A 12,235-nucleotide genomic window follows, 5' to 3' on the forward strand; every position below is an offset into this window, starting at 1 on the left:
CTCAGACTCACACAGATAGTAAGTGTCTGAGACTAGATTTAAACTCGGGTCTTCCTGATTCCAGGTCCATTACTCTGGCTACTGTGCCACCTACTTGCCTCAAAGTTAGTTAATGCTTTATTAATTTTTTTGCCTTTTAGAAAGAACAACTTTTAGTTTGGTTCTCAGTTCTATAGTCCTCTTATTTTCAATTTTATCCATTTTCTTTTAATTTAAACTGTTCTTTTATGCTCATTTGGAGTTTGTTAATTTGTTTATTTTTTGTTTTTCTAAAGTTGCATGCTCACTTAATTATTATTCTATTTTTGCATTTTGTTGATATGGGATATACCAAAAGTCTTATACTTTAATAGCTTTAAGCTTCACTAAGACTTTCGCATGATTACAGAGATATAATTTTTCCTTTGAATTCTGTTGTAGCTACATAAATTTTTATAGATTGTCTCATTGTTATATAAAATTCTCTCTTACTATAGTTGTTTGTTAATTTTTTCAGTATATAATTTATTTATTTTTCAGTTCTTAACATTCACTTCCACAAGAATTTGAATTCAAAATTTTCTCCCCATATCTCCCCACCCCCTACCCTGGGACAACATGCACCCCATCCACTCCTTCTTCCAGTCTGTCATCCCTTCTAATACCCACCTTTCTTCCATCCCCTTTCCCATCTATTTTCCTGTAGGGAAAAATAGATTACTATACTCCATTGCCTGTATAGCTTAATTTCCAGTTGCATGCTAAAACATTTTTTAACATTCATTCTTAAAGCTTTGAGTTCCATATTCTCTCCCTCCCTTCTCACCCAACCTCATTGAGAAAACAAGCAATCCAATATAGGTCATTTATGTGTAACAATGCAAAACACTTCCATAATATTTATGTTGTAAAAGAGTAAGCACATTTCCCTCTGTCCTATCCTGCCCTTCATTTATTTCATTCTCTCCCTTGATCTGTCCTCTCACAATAGTGTTTGCTTCTGATTATCCCTTTACCCAATTTGGTGTCCTTTCTATTATCTTCACTCTTCAATCCCCTTCCCCTTTGCCTTCCTGCAGGGTGAAATAGATTTCCATATCCAATTAAGTGTGTGTTATTCCCTCCTTAAGTCAAATCCTATGAGAGTAAGGCTCAATTATTTCTTTTCATTTCCCTCCACCCTCCCCTCCATTGTAAAAGCTCTGTCTTCCTTCTTACATATGAGATGATTTGCTACATTCTATCTCTCCCTTTCTCTTACTCCTAGTACATTCCATTCAACAGTAAATTTTATTTTTTTAGGTATTCTCTCTTCATATTCAACTCACCCTGTGCCCTCTGTCTGTCTGCCTGCCTGTCTCTCTCTCTATATACACACACATGCCCACACACACACATATATGTATATACATATATACACATACACCCACGCACCCATGTACATGTACATACCCACACATATATGATATACACATACATACATAGCCATACATACTAACATGTGTATATGTATATATATATATATATATATATATATATATATATATATATATATATATTCCCTCTAACTACTCTAATACTGAAAAAGGTCTCATGAGTTTCAAATAACATCTTTCCATGCAAGAATGTAAGCAGCTCAACTTTAATGAGTTCCTTAAGGCTTCTCTTTCCTGTTTACCTTTTCATGTTTCTCTTGATTCTTGTATTTGAAAGTCAAGTTTTCTGCTCAACTCTGGTCTTTTCAACAAGAATGCTTCGTAGTCCTCTATTTCATTGAAATTCCATTTTTTCCCCTGAAGTATTATTCTCAGTTTTGCTGGGTAGGTGATTCTTGGTTTCAGTCCTGTCTTTTTTAACCTCTGGAATATTATATTGCAAGCCCTTCGATCCTTTAGTGTAGAAGTTGCTAAATTCTATGTTACACTGATTGTATTTCCACAATACTTGAATTGTTTCTTTCTGGCTGCTTGTAATATTTTCTCTTTTGACCTGAGAACTCTGAAAGTTGGCTACAATATTCCTAGGAGTTTTTCTTTGGGGGTCTCTTTCAGGAAGTGATTGATGAATTCTTCCCATTTCTATTTTTCCCTCTGGTTCTAGAATATTGGGGCAGTTTTCCTTCATAATTTCTTGGAAGATGATGTCCAGGCTCTTTTTTTGATCATGGTTTTTAGGTAGACCAATAATTTTTAAATTACCTCTCCTGGATCTATTTTCCAGGTCAGTTGTTTTTCCAATGAGTTATTTCACGTTGTCTTCTATTTTTTCATTGTTTTAATTTTGTTTTATAATTCCTTGGTTTCTCAAAAAGTCATTAGCTTCCATCTGCTCTACTTGAATTTTTAAAGAACTGTTTTCTTCAGTGAGCTTTTTAACCTCCTTTTCCATTTGGCTAATTATGCTTTTTAAAGCATTCTTCTCCTTATTGGATTTTTGGATCTCTTTTGCCATTTGAATCAGTCTATTTTTAAATGTGTTATTTTCTTCAGCATTTTTTGGATCTCCTTTAGCAAGCTGTTGACTTGCTTTTCATGAATTTCTTGCATCACTCTCATTTCTCTTCCCAATTTCCCCTCCATCTCTCTTACATGATTTTCAAAATCCTTTTTGAGCTCTTCCGTGGCCTGAGATCATTGCACATTTTTTTGGAGGTTTTGTATGTAGAAGTCTTGACTTTGATGTCTTTCTCTGGTGATAAGCTTTGTTTTCCTCATCCAAAAGGAGGGAAAAAAATACCTTTTCATCAAGAAAGGAACCTTCTATAGTGCTATTTTTTTCCTTTTTGGGACATTTCCTCAGCCAAGTACTTGACTTTTGAGTCCTTTGTCAAGTGGAGGGTATACTCTACGGACCTGTAAGTTCTCAGTTCCTCCAAGGTGGCACAATCAAGGAAGAGGAGTTCACTCTTCTCCTGGCCTGTGCTCTTGTCTGTGAGCAACCACAAGCACTCTTTTCTGCCCAGGATCTGTAAGTAGGGTTCCCTCTCCACAGCCACCACCACAGTTCTACTACTCCACCACCAGTGCTCCTCCTCATCCCAGGACCTTCACTCAGGGTTGAGATCCAGATCAGCCACTCAATTCCCTCAGGGTCTTTAGGCCAAGGGCTCCAAAAGCAAGCCCTGTAGCAGTGATTGCTGCTACCCTGGGGCCAGGCCTGGGGCCACACCCATGCCCTGCTCTCACCAGGTGAAAGAGCTTTCTTACTGATCTTTGAAGCTATCTTTGGTGTTTGTGGGTTGTGAAATGTGAGAACTGCAGCTGCTACCCATGATTCCCTACCTGGCAGCCTGTAGCAGTCCTGTCTGTGCTGTGTGGCCAAAGCTGGACTGTGTTCTGCTCTGAACCCAGTGTGATAGACCTTTCCTGAGGCCCTCCAGGCTGTCTTGAGCTGGAAGTCTCTCCTCAAGTCTCTTCTGGTAATGGGAGGATAGTGGTGCCTTTGCCAGTACTAGGAAGTTTGGGGGAAGGGTTTAGGGAGAAAGATAATAATTTTAGTTTCAGACATGTTGAATTCAAGATCTGGACATCTAGTTCAAAATGTCTGAAAGGCAGCTGCAGATGTGACAATGGAGAGTAACAGAGAAGTTAGGATAGGCAGATTTGATAATTATCAGCACAGAGATTATAATTAAATCTATGGGAAATGATGAGATCATCCAATGAGAAGGTGGCCCAAGACAGAGTCCAGGACACTCATAATTAATGGATATGATGTGAATGGTGATCCAGACTGAGAAGGAGTACTCAGAAAGAGTGGTGTCTTAATAACTTAGAGAGAAGAAAGTTATCAACAGTGTCAAAGGCTGCAGAAAGGTCAAGAAGAATGAAGATTGAGAAGAGGCCATTGGATGTAGGAATTGAGATCATTTTTTAGAATGTTTTAATTATTAAATAATATTTTGTTGACTTATGATCTGTAAATCATATGTATCTTTACATATGTTTATGGTTTCTTTGTTACCTAGAAAATGATAAATTTTTCAAAGATATGTCATGCCAAGTAGTAAAGGTAATATAGAAATCATAAATATAAAGGTATACATATTTACAATCAGTAATCCCTGTTAGTCTTTCAGATGTTTTCCCCCCACCAATCTGTTCAGCTCCATTTTCTTTTTTTATTACAACTTTTTGTTATGGTTATCCAGTTCTGAAAGAGGATCATTAATATCTCCTCTTATTATTGTGTTATCTGTGACTTTCTGCAATTTAATTAGATTTTCCTTTGAGGTTTTATATGTTGTATCAGTGGGGTTTGTTTCATTGTTTCCTGATGACTTTAGGCATGATGTAGTATCCATATTTATCTTTGTTGACATTATGGATATTTATAGTTGCCTTTTGATTTGACTTCCTGATTGTTTTTGTAATTATTTGAAACATAGTAAATTTTGTTTCAGGCCTTAATTTTGATTCAATGTATATCTTGGTGTTTTAAATATGTTTCTTACATGCAAAATGGTTAAGTTTTCGGTGTTTTCTGTCCTCTTGTATTTATTTTGTTTTCATTTATTCAATTAGATTTAGGGCTTTAATTATAAATTTGTATTTTTAATGATTTTATAATTGTCCCCCTCCACATGGTCTCTGAAGGAAAACTATGCCATGAAAGTATTGGGGGAAATAAATGCCATAGAAGTATTGGGGGAAATGTTACACTTTTGAAGTAAATATCCCTTTGTAAAATCTACCTGTTGTTAAGTAGTTAAACATAAGTGGGGTTCAGGTCTCTGGCTTCTAACAAATGCGGAGAACACAGCCAATAGGTGCTCATACCAATGGTAGTAGAAAAGTACAAACTCCTCAGGGCACCCAAGAATCCTAAAGGGACATGTTGTCTTCCTGGCCCTGAGACAGCGGGGCCACAGTGTACTTGTTATATTAATTTGATTCTAGCCTTACCCCATAGATACTTTTTTAAGTTTATTGTTATTATTATCTCTTTTTCCTTTTTATCCTTCTCTTTCTTAACTCAGTTAAGACTTTGGTTCAGAATCCTTCTTTCCACTTTCCCACTTCTCCAGTCTATTTCTTTGACCAGAGTAGCATCCATTTGCAGTGCCCTTATCCCAAAAGTTTTAATTTACCTGCATCCCTGTTTCTTTCCCTTTCTATTCCAGAAGCTAATTTTTGGCTTGAAGGCTCTGTACTTAACAGAATATTATTATTTTTGTCTTGTTCACATCTGTCTTTCGAGGTAGGGCTTCTGGGATGCAAAAACCTTGCTCTTGCTTCTATCCAATCCAATAGATATTTATGAAGCACTTACTATGTGCCAGGTACTGTGTTAAATCTATAACAATCTATACAATTAACTATCTATACAATTAATAAAATGAATGTCAGTCCTTGACCTCAAGGAACTTACAATTTAATGGGTGAAGACAGCACACAAAAGGAGGTAGGAAAGTGGGAGGTGGGGGTCTCCACTGGGAGGATCTTGTTATGTGGTGTTGAAACTAGACAGATCAGGAGATGCAGATTGGCTGAGCTGAAAAGGCCAGTTTCTGACCTTTAAAAGGAGGACATTGGTGTTGGTATTCCTTCTGTCCCTCCCATGTTGATTAATTGTGGTTACGGTTATCACCTACCCCTCCCTCATCTCTTGAGAATATTTTAAAATGTACATTTGGAGGGTTTTCTTATGCAAAGTTTAGTTTCCAGAAATATTAGTTGATCTTCAAGGCAGTGTGGTATGCTCTGAAGTTACTCTGTATTTTCTCCCACAGGATCTGTTTTCTCATTCTAAGAAAAATGTTTCCTGCTCCTGTACCAGAGTATGTCTGTCTGTCCAGATATCTAGGTGTGTGCCAGATGCCCTTGGGAATTCATGCATTACCTGGAGTGGGATATTGTGGTGAGAAGCACAGCCTCTGATTGAAGAGTCTCCTGATGTGCCTACTTGCCCAAATGGTCTGTCTGTCCATCTGTCTCTGTGTCTGTCTCTCTCTGTCTCTGTCCTTCTCTCTTGTCACTTTCTCTGTCCTCACTTTCTCTCTCTGTGTGTCTATCTCTCTGTCTCTCTCTCTGTCTGTCCAAGAAAATATATCCCCAAAGCATTCTTTTTCTATGATTGGAGCAAAATATTTGCCCTAAAATAAATGGATGAATATTTACAAAAACACAAATTGTCCACATTAACAGAAACATAAAATTGAATATTTAAATAACCTTATCTTAGAAAAATAATTTGAAGAGGTCCTACACAAACTCCCAACTAAGAGAAAAACAACAACCCCAGGACCAGATAGATTTATAAGTAAATAATACCAAACAATTAAGGAATAGTTTCAATATTGCATAAATTGTTTTGCAAAACAAAGACAATAAGAAAATAAGTCCTATCAAATTCCTTCTATAACACAAATATAGACTTGATACCTAAACTAGGGAGAGTCAAAATAGAAAATAAAGACTATATAGACAAATATCATTAATGAATATTGGTTCAAAAAAGTTAAATAAAATATTGTTGAGGAGACTATAATAACATATCAAAAAGATAATATGACCAGGCCCAATTTACAATAGGAATACAAGGTTGGTCCAATATTAATTGTTTATATGAATAGAAGCAACAAAAATCATATAATTATGTCAATAGATACAGAAAAAATCTTTTGACAAAGTTCAACACCTATTTCTGTTAAAAATACAACAAAGCATAGAAAAGACCAGAACTTTCCTCAAAACAATAGGTAATATCTATCTAAAACTGAAGAACTGTAACTACTTCTATTGACGATGACCTAAAAGCCCTTCCAAGAAGATTGGGGGTAAAGTAAGGATTCCCATTATCACTAAAACTATTCAACATAAAGCTAGCAGGAAGAAAAGAAAAAGAAGCTATAAGAACAGGCAAAGAAAAGACAAAATTACCACTTTTGCAGAAAATAGATGGTTTACTTATAAAACCCCAGATATCCAATAAAAAGAACTAATTGAAATAATTAACTTCAGTGATGTTGCAGGATATAAAATAAATCCATACAAATTGTCAGCATTTCTTTATGTTGCCAACAAAATCCAGCAAAAAAAGATAAAAAGAGAAATTCTATTTAAAATAAGAAATAATATAAAATAAATAATATAAAATACTTGGCAGTCTTCCTGCTCAAATACACAAGAATTATTTGAACACAATTACAAAACACTTTCCCCACAAAGTCAAATCTAAATTACAAGAGAAATATAATCATTTATATGACAATATCTAAATTAATTTATTCTGTTCTATACTGATAAAGTATTTCTTATCTTCTATTATTTTATTTTATTTTTCTCAAATACTTGTAAAAATAATTTTTTAATATTTTAAAAATAATTTTAGAGTTCCAAATTTCCTACATCTCTATCCTCACCTTGAGAAAATAAGCTCTTTGGTACAGATTATACATGTGCAGTCATGTGAAACATATCCCTATTACCCATGTTGAAAAAGAAAACATAGTCAATCCCTCACACCCTCAAATAAAAGCAAGGAAAATAAAGTTTTAAAATATTCTTCAATCTGCATTCATACTCCATCAATTCTTTCTCTGGAGGCACACTGAATTGTTCATCACAAGTCCTTTAGAATTGTGTCATTGCATTGCTGAGAATAGCCAAGACATTCACAGTTGATCATCATATAATTTTGCTATTACTGTGTATAATGATGTCCTGGTTCTGTTCACTTCACTTTGCATCAGTTAATGTAAGTTTTCCCAGATTTTTGTGAAACCATCCTGCTCATCATTTCTTATAAAACAATAATACATGATCATAATCATGTATCATAACTGGTTCAGCCATCCCACTGTTGATCACTGTGGAATACAGACTTAATAGAGGTATTTGTGTGTCAAAGGATATGTGCAGTTCTATAGCCCTTTGGTCATAGTTCCAAGTTGCTCTTCGAAATGGGTCAGATCAGTTCATAATTCTACTAAAAGTGTATTAGTGTCCCAATCTTTCCACAGCCTCTCTTATACTCCTACTTTTTTTTTTATTTGAGTTGGAGCACACTAGATTTTACTCTAGACCCTTACTTTAACTTTCTGCAAATCATTGTGTTTCAATTCGTTTCATGTAAACAATATAGTGTTGGACTCTACTTTCTACTCAATACTTTCCTCTTCTGTTGTTTTTAGGTGAGTTTATCCCATTCACATTCATGGTTATGATGATTAATTATGTGTTTGTTTCTATCCTGTTCTCTTTTGCTTTTCCTTCTCTTTGTCCCACTGCTTCTTTTTACAAAGAAGGAGCAAGTGATGAAAGAAATGTTTACCTAACACTTGGAAACTATAAATGAAGTGATCTATTTCTGCTCTGTTTCCTTTCTTCTCTTTCCCTTGTGTTGCTCAAATCACATATTTTCATTCCTTTCTTACTTCTTAATTCCATTTTATATCCACTCCCTAAAACTGGAGTTCATTTTGTTTATGACAATTCCATTACCTATTCTGCTATCCTTTTTATATCCCTGTTCTCCTCTTCCTGTTGCCACTTATTTCCCTAAGGAATTTAATGTATTGCTACACCACACTATTTCTGTATATAAGTGTTTAAATGTATTCTACTTTCCTTTGTCTGGTTCATATGAAAATCAACTTTGTGGGATGCCTATTGCCTCCAACCTTTTTTTCCCCATGTTTGTATACTCTTCATCTCTTGCACCCTTATTGTGTGAGCTAATGAGTTCCCTTCTCTTCCTCTTTTCACCCCTGTCATAACTCCTGCTCTCCCTTCCATTTCCTTACATTCCTTAGAACATCAAGACAGAACAAGCCCTCCTTCCAGGACCTTGCCTATCATGTTTTACTTTCTCTATGACCCTTGAAGATAACAGGACTCTGAAAGGACAAGTGTTTCTTATCCCCTATTAGCATGTAGATAATTCATTCTCACATAGTTCCTTTTAATATTTCATTTACTGCATTGTCATTCAAATAATCTATTCAGTTCTGTCGTTTTTATCAAGAATACTTTGAAATGCACCCTATTCCATTAAAAGCCTATTTTCCTATTGGTTGTAAACATTTCTATTTAGCCATTTGGTATATCATATTCAAAATTCTCCTCCTTATTACATTAGAAGCTGTCAGGTAATCTTGATTGTGTAATCCTCACTGTGGCTAGTACTTGAATGATTTCTCTTTGACTACTTGCTTTACTTTCTCTTTGACTTGGAAGCTCTGAATTTTGTCTGTATTGTTCCTGGGAATTTTCATTTTGTAATTTCTTTTGAGAGATGACTAGTGTATTCTTTCTGTTTTCACTTTTACCTCTGGTTTTAAGAGATCTAAGCAGTTTTCCCTTATGATTTCTTGAACCTTGGCATCTATTTTTGAGATTATTTTCAGGTTCAATAGTTCTGAAATTGCTATTCCCTAGCCTGGAAACTTATGACTTAAACTGTCTTCTTTTTTCCTTTTTTGATTTTGTTTTAATATTTCTTCTTGACTCATGATGTTCTTATTTTCTGTTTCACCCATTCTCATTTTTGTGGAGTTAAAATTTTGAGCAAGTTTTTCTACTATCTTTTCAAAGGTATTTTTCTTTCTATTATTTTCCTCCCTAGATATTCTACTTTGTAGATTTCTTCCATGTTCTCTTGTATCTCTGAGGATTTACCTGTACTCACTATGGAGATACTGATTTTGTTCCTTTGGTTTTTCTCATCACAAAATATTTACTCATTGTGTTCATTGTGTTCTTCTGTTTACTCATATTTCCAGTCTTAGTTTCCAGATTGGGGGCTTGACCTTGGTTCAAATTCTACTCCCATATCCAGGATGATGTGGGTAGAGTCTGATTGATTTGGTGGTTAAGACTAGACCCCACCTTCTGCAGGACTTGCCTGACCTTGTCTTTGTGGTTCAGTCCTGGGTTGTCTGGGTGGTAAACGGATCCTGTTTCCTGCTACAAATTAAGCTCCTTGGTCAACTGACTCTGTCACTGTACTAGGTTGGCCTTTTCTCCTGCTAAGGGTGAAAGGTTGCTACACAACCACACAAAACTAGTATACTGCTTTGGATCTTTCTCCTGCTATAGTATTGAGCTATTTTATTTCCTCTTCCACCTATCCTGCCTTGTTTTTACTCCATGATTCCACAGAATTCTGGAAATACAGCCCTAGATGGGATGGAGGAGATTATACCTGATTCTCCTTGTTTTATCATTGTTCCTTCTGGTACATTTTTTGAATTTTAAAGAGATATTTGTGAAGGATCTGTGCTCCTCTAGTTCCTAGTACTGGCATCTTCCCAATTCCAATCTATTTTCTTAACTGTCTTCACTAGCTGGTAAGCTCATGAAGGGCTTTGTGTGTTCCCTATAAGGTTAAAATGGGTCGTTTCTTATGGTCCTTTTTAGATGCATGTCAACTGACTGACTGAATGATCAGGAGGAACAAGGAAACAGGGTAGTTTTGGAGCAGAGAGTATAGTTCTAATTGGGAGAGCAGTGGGGACCTGTGGGAGTCTATAGTATCAACAACTGTACCAGAAGCTGGTATAGAAGGGTGTTGGGAGATATTAGAGAGAGCAGAAAGTGACAAAAGAAGCATGAGAGATGGACTTGTTGCACTTCATATATTTGATCAGGCTTTCAAAACTGTCTATTACTTTTACTTTTATCAAGATTATGTATCTTATAAAGAAACCAGTGTGGAATAGTGGATTGAGAGCTGGCATCGGAGTCAATAAGAACTGTATATTCTGTAAAGAACTAACTCTCAAAATGAATAGAACAAGGAGAACATTGTACACAATAATAGTCACATTGTACAATGACTGACTTTGATAGACCTCTCTTCTCAGCAACGCAAAGATCTAAGACAACTCCAAAAGACTCATGATGGAAAACACTCTCCACATCCAGAGAAAGAACTTTGGTGTCTGAATACAGATGGAAGCATATTATTTGATCTCCTTTACTTTTGTTATTTTGTTTCTTCTTCTCGTGGTTCCTCTCATTAGTTCTAATTTTTCTTTGCATTATGACTAATGTGAAAATATGTGTAATATGAATGTATAAGTAGAGCCTATATCAGATTGCACATTGTCTTGGGGAGAGAGAATGAGAGGAAGGGGGAAATTTAAAACTCAAAATCTTACGGATATTAATGTTGAAAACTAAAAATAAATAAACAAATTGCACACACGCACACACACACACAGACACACAAAGAACTAACTCTAATCTATGCTGCCTGTGCGATGCTGGGCAAGGCACTTAAAGTTGTGCATCTCCCTCATCAGGAGTTTATTTTTAGTTTGTTTTATCTTAATAATTTTATGTTTTCCCAATTATATATAAAGACAATTATAACATTCATTTTAAAAATTTTTGAGTTCCAAGTTTTCATTCTCTCTTCTTTACCTTCCCCCCTTTGTAAGATAGTAAGCAGCTTGATAAAGATTATATATGTGTAATTTCGTAAAACATTTCCATATTAATCATATTGTGAAAGAAGAAACAGATCAAAAGAAAAAATACGAAAAAATAAAGAGAAAAATATTATGCTTTGATCTGTATTCAGACTCCATTAGTTCTTTCTCTAGATGTGGATTACATTTTTCATGATGAGTCCTTTGAATTTGTCTTGGATCATTGTGTTGGCTAACAATAGCTAAGTAATTCAGAGTTTATCATTGTACAATACTGCTGTTATTGTGTACAATGATCTCTTGGTTCTGCTTACTTCACTTTGCATGATATAAGTCCATATAAGTGTTCCTAGGTTTTTTCTGAAATCAACCTGTTTGTCATTTCTTATAGCACAATAGTATTCCATTCCAATCACATACCACAACTTGTTTAGCTATTCTACAGTTGATGGGCACCCTGTCAATTTCCAATTCATTGCCACCACAAAAAAAGCTGCTATAAATATTTTTGTACAAATAGTTCCTTTTGCTTTAAGAATTTCGTATATCAGTGAAATAATAGATCTGATCCCCTTCCTCTTTCTTCTCAAGCTTTATTTAAGGGAAACAAATGATTACTAAAGAAAGTATAAAAAGTGTTTGTAAAATGATTGACTAATATTTATTCCATATTTTGGTATTAATAATAACTAATCTGAATTGAATTGTGCAGTATTCTAAAGAATTCTTGTGTCATAACTGGTATCATCATTTGAAAGGCATTTGTCGGTGTGTATCGTTAATATAAAATCATATAACTTTTCATGGTGAAGCTAGATTTATTTTAGTTTTCCTTAATCTTAAAAATCTCATTTTAAACATAGTCTTTAAGATACAAGG

General features: G+C 35.0%; 1 protein-coding gene across 11 annotated transcripts in view; it reads left to right on the plus strand.

The window, feature by feature from the left end:
- The window catches only part of STK33 (serine/threonine kinase 33), a 283,094-nt gene that overhangs the window by 142,735 nt on the left and 128,124 nt on the right, over positions 1 to 12,235 (plus strand). For 5 of the 11 annotated variants that reach the window (XM_072619512.1, XM_072619511.1, XM_072619510.1 and 2 more), the window contains one exon: positions 5,711 to 5,784. The exons of 5 other annotated variants lie outside the window; for them this stretch is intronic. The gene's annotated coding sequence lies outside the window, so the exon portion shown is untranslated. Of the gene's footprint in view, positions 1 to 5,710; positions 5,785 to 5,818; positions 5,839 to 12,235 lie in introns of those variants that run through there. One more of the 11 variants, XM_072619514.1, reaches the window with a different exon arrangement.

The sequence above is a fragment of the Notamacropus eugenii genome, chromosome 6, assembly GCF_028372415.1.
Source record: "Notamacropus eugenii isolate mMacEug1 chromosome 6, mMacEug1.pri_v2, whole genome shotgun sequence".
Lineage (NCBI taxonomy): Eukaryota > Metazoa > Chordata > Mammalia > Diprotodontia > Macropodidae > Notamacropus > Notamacropus eugenii.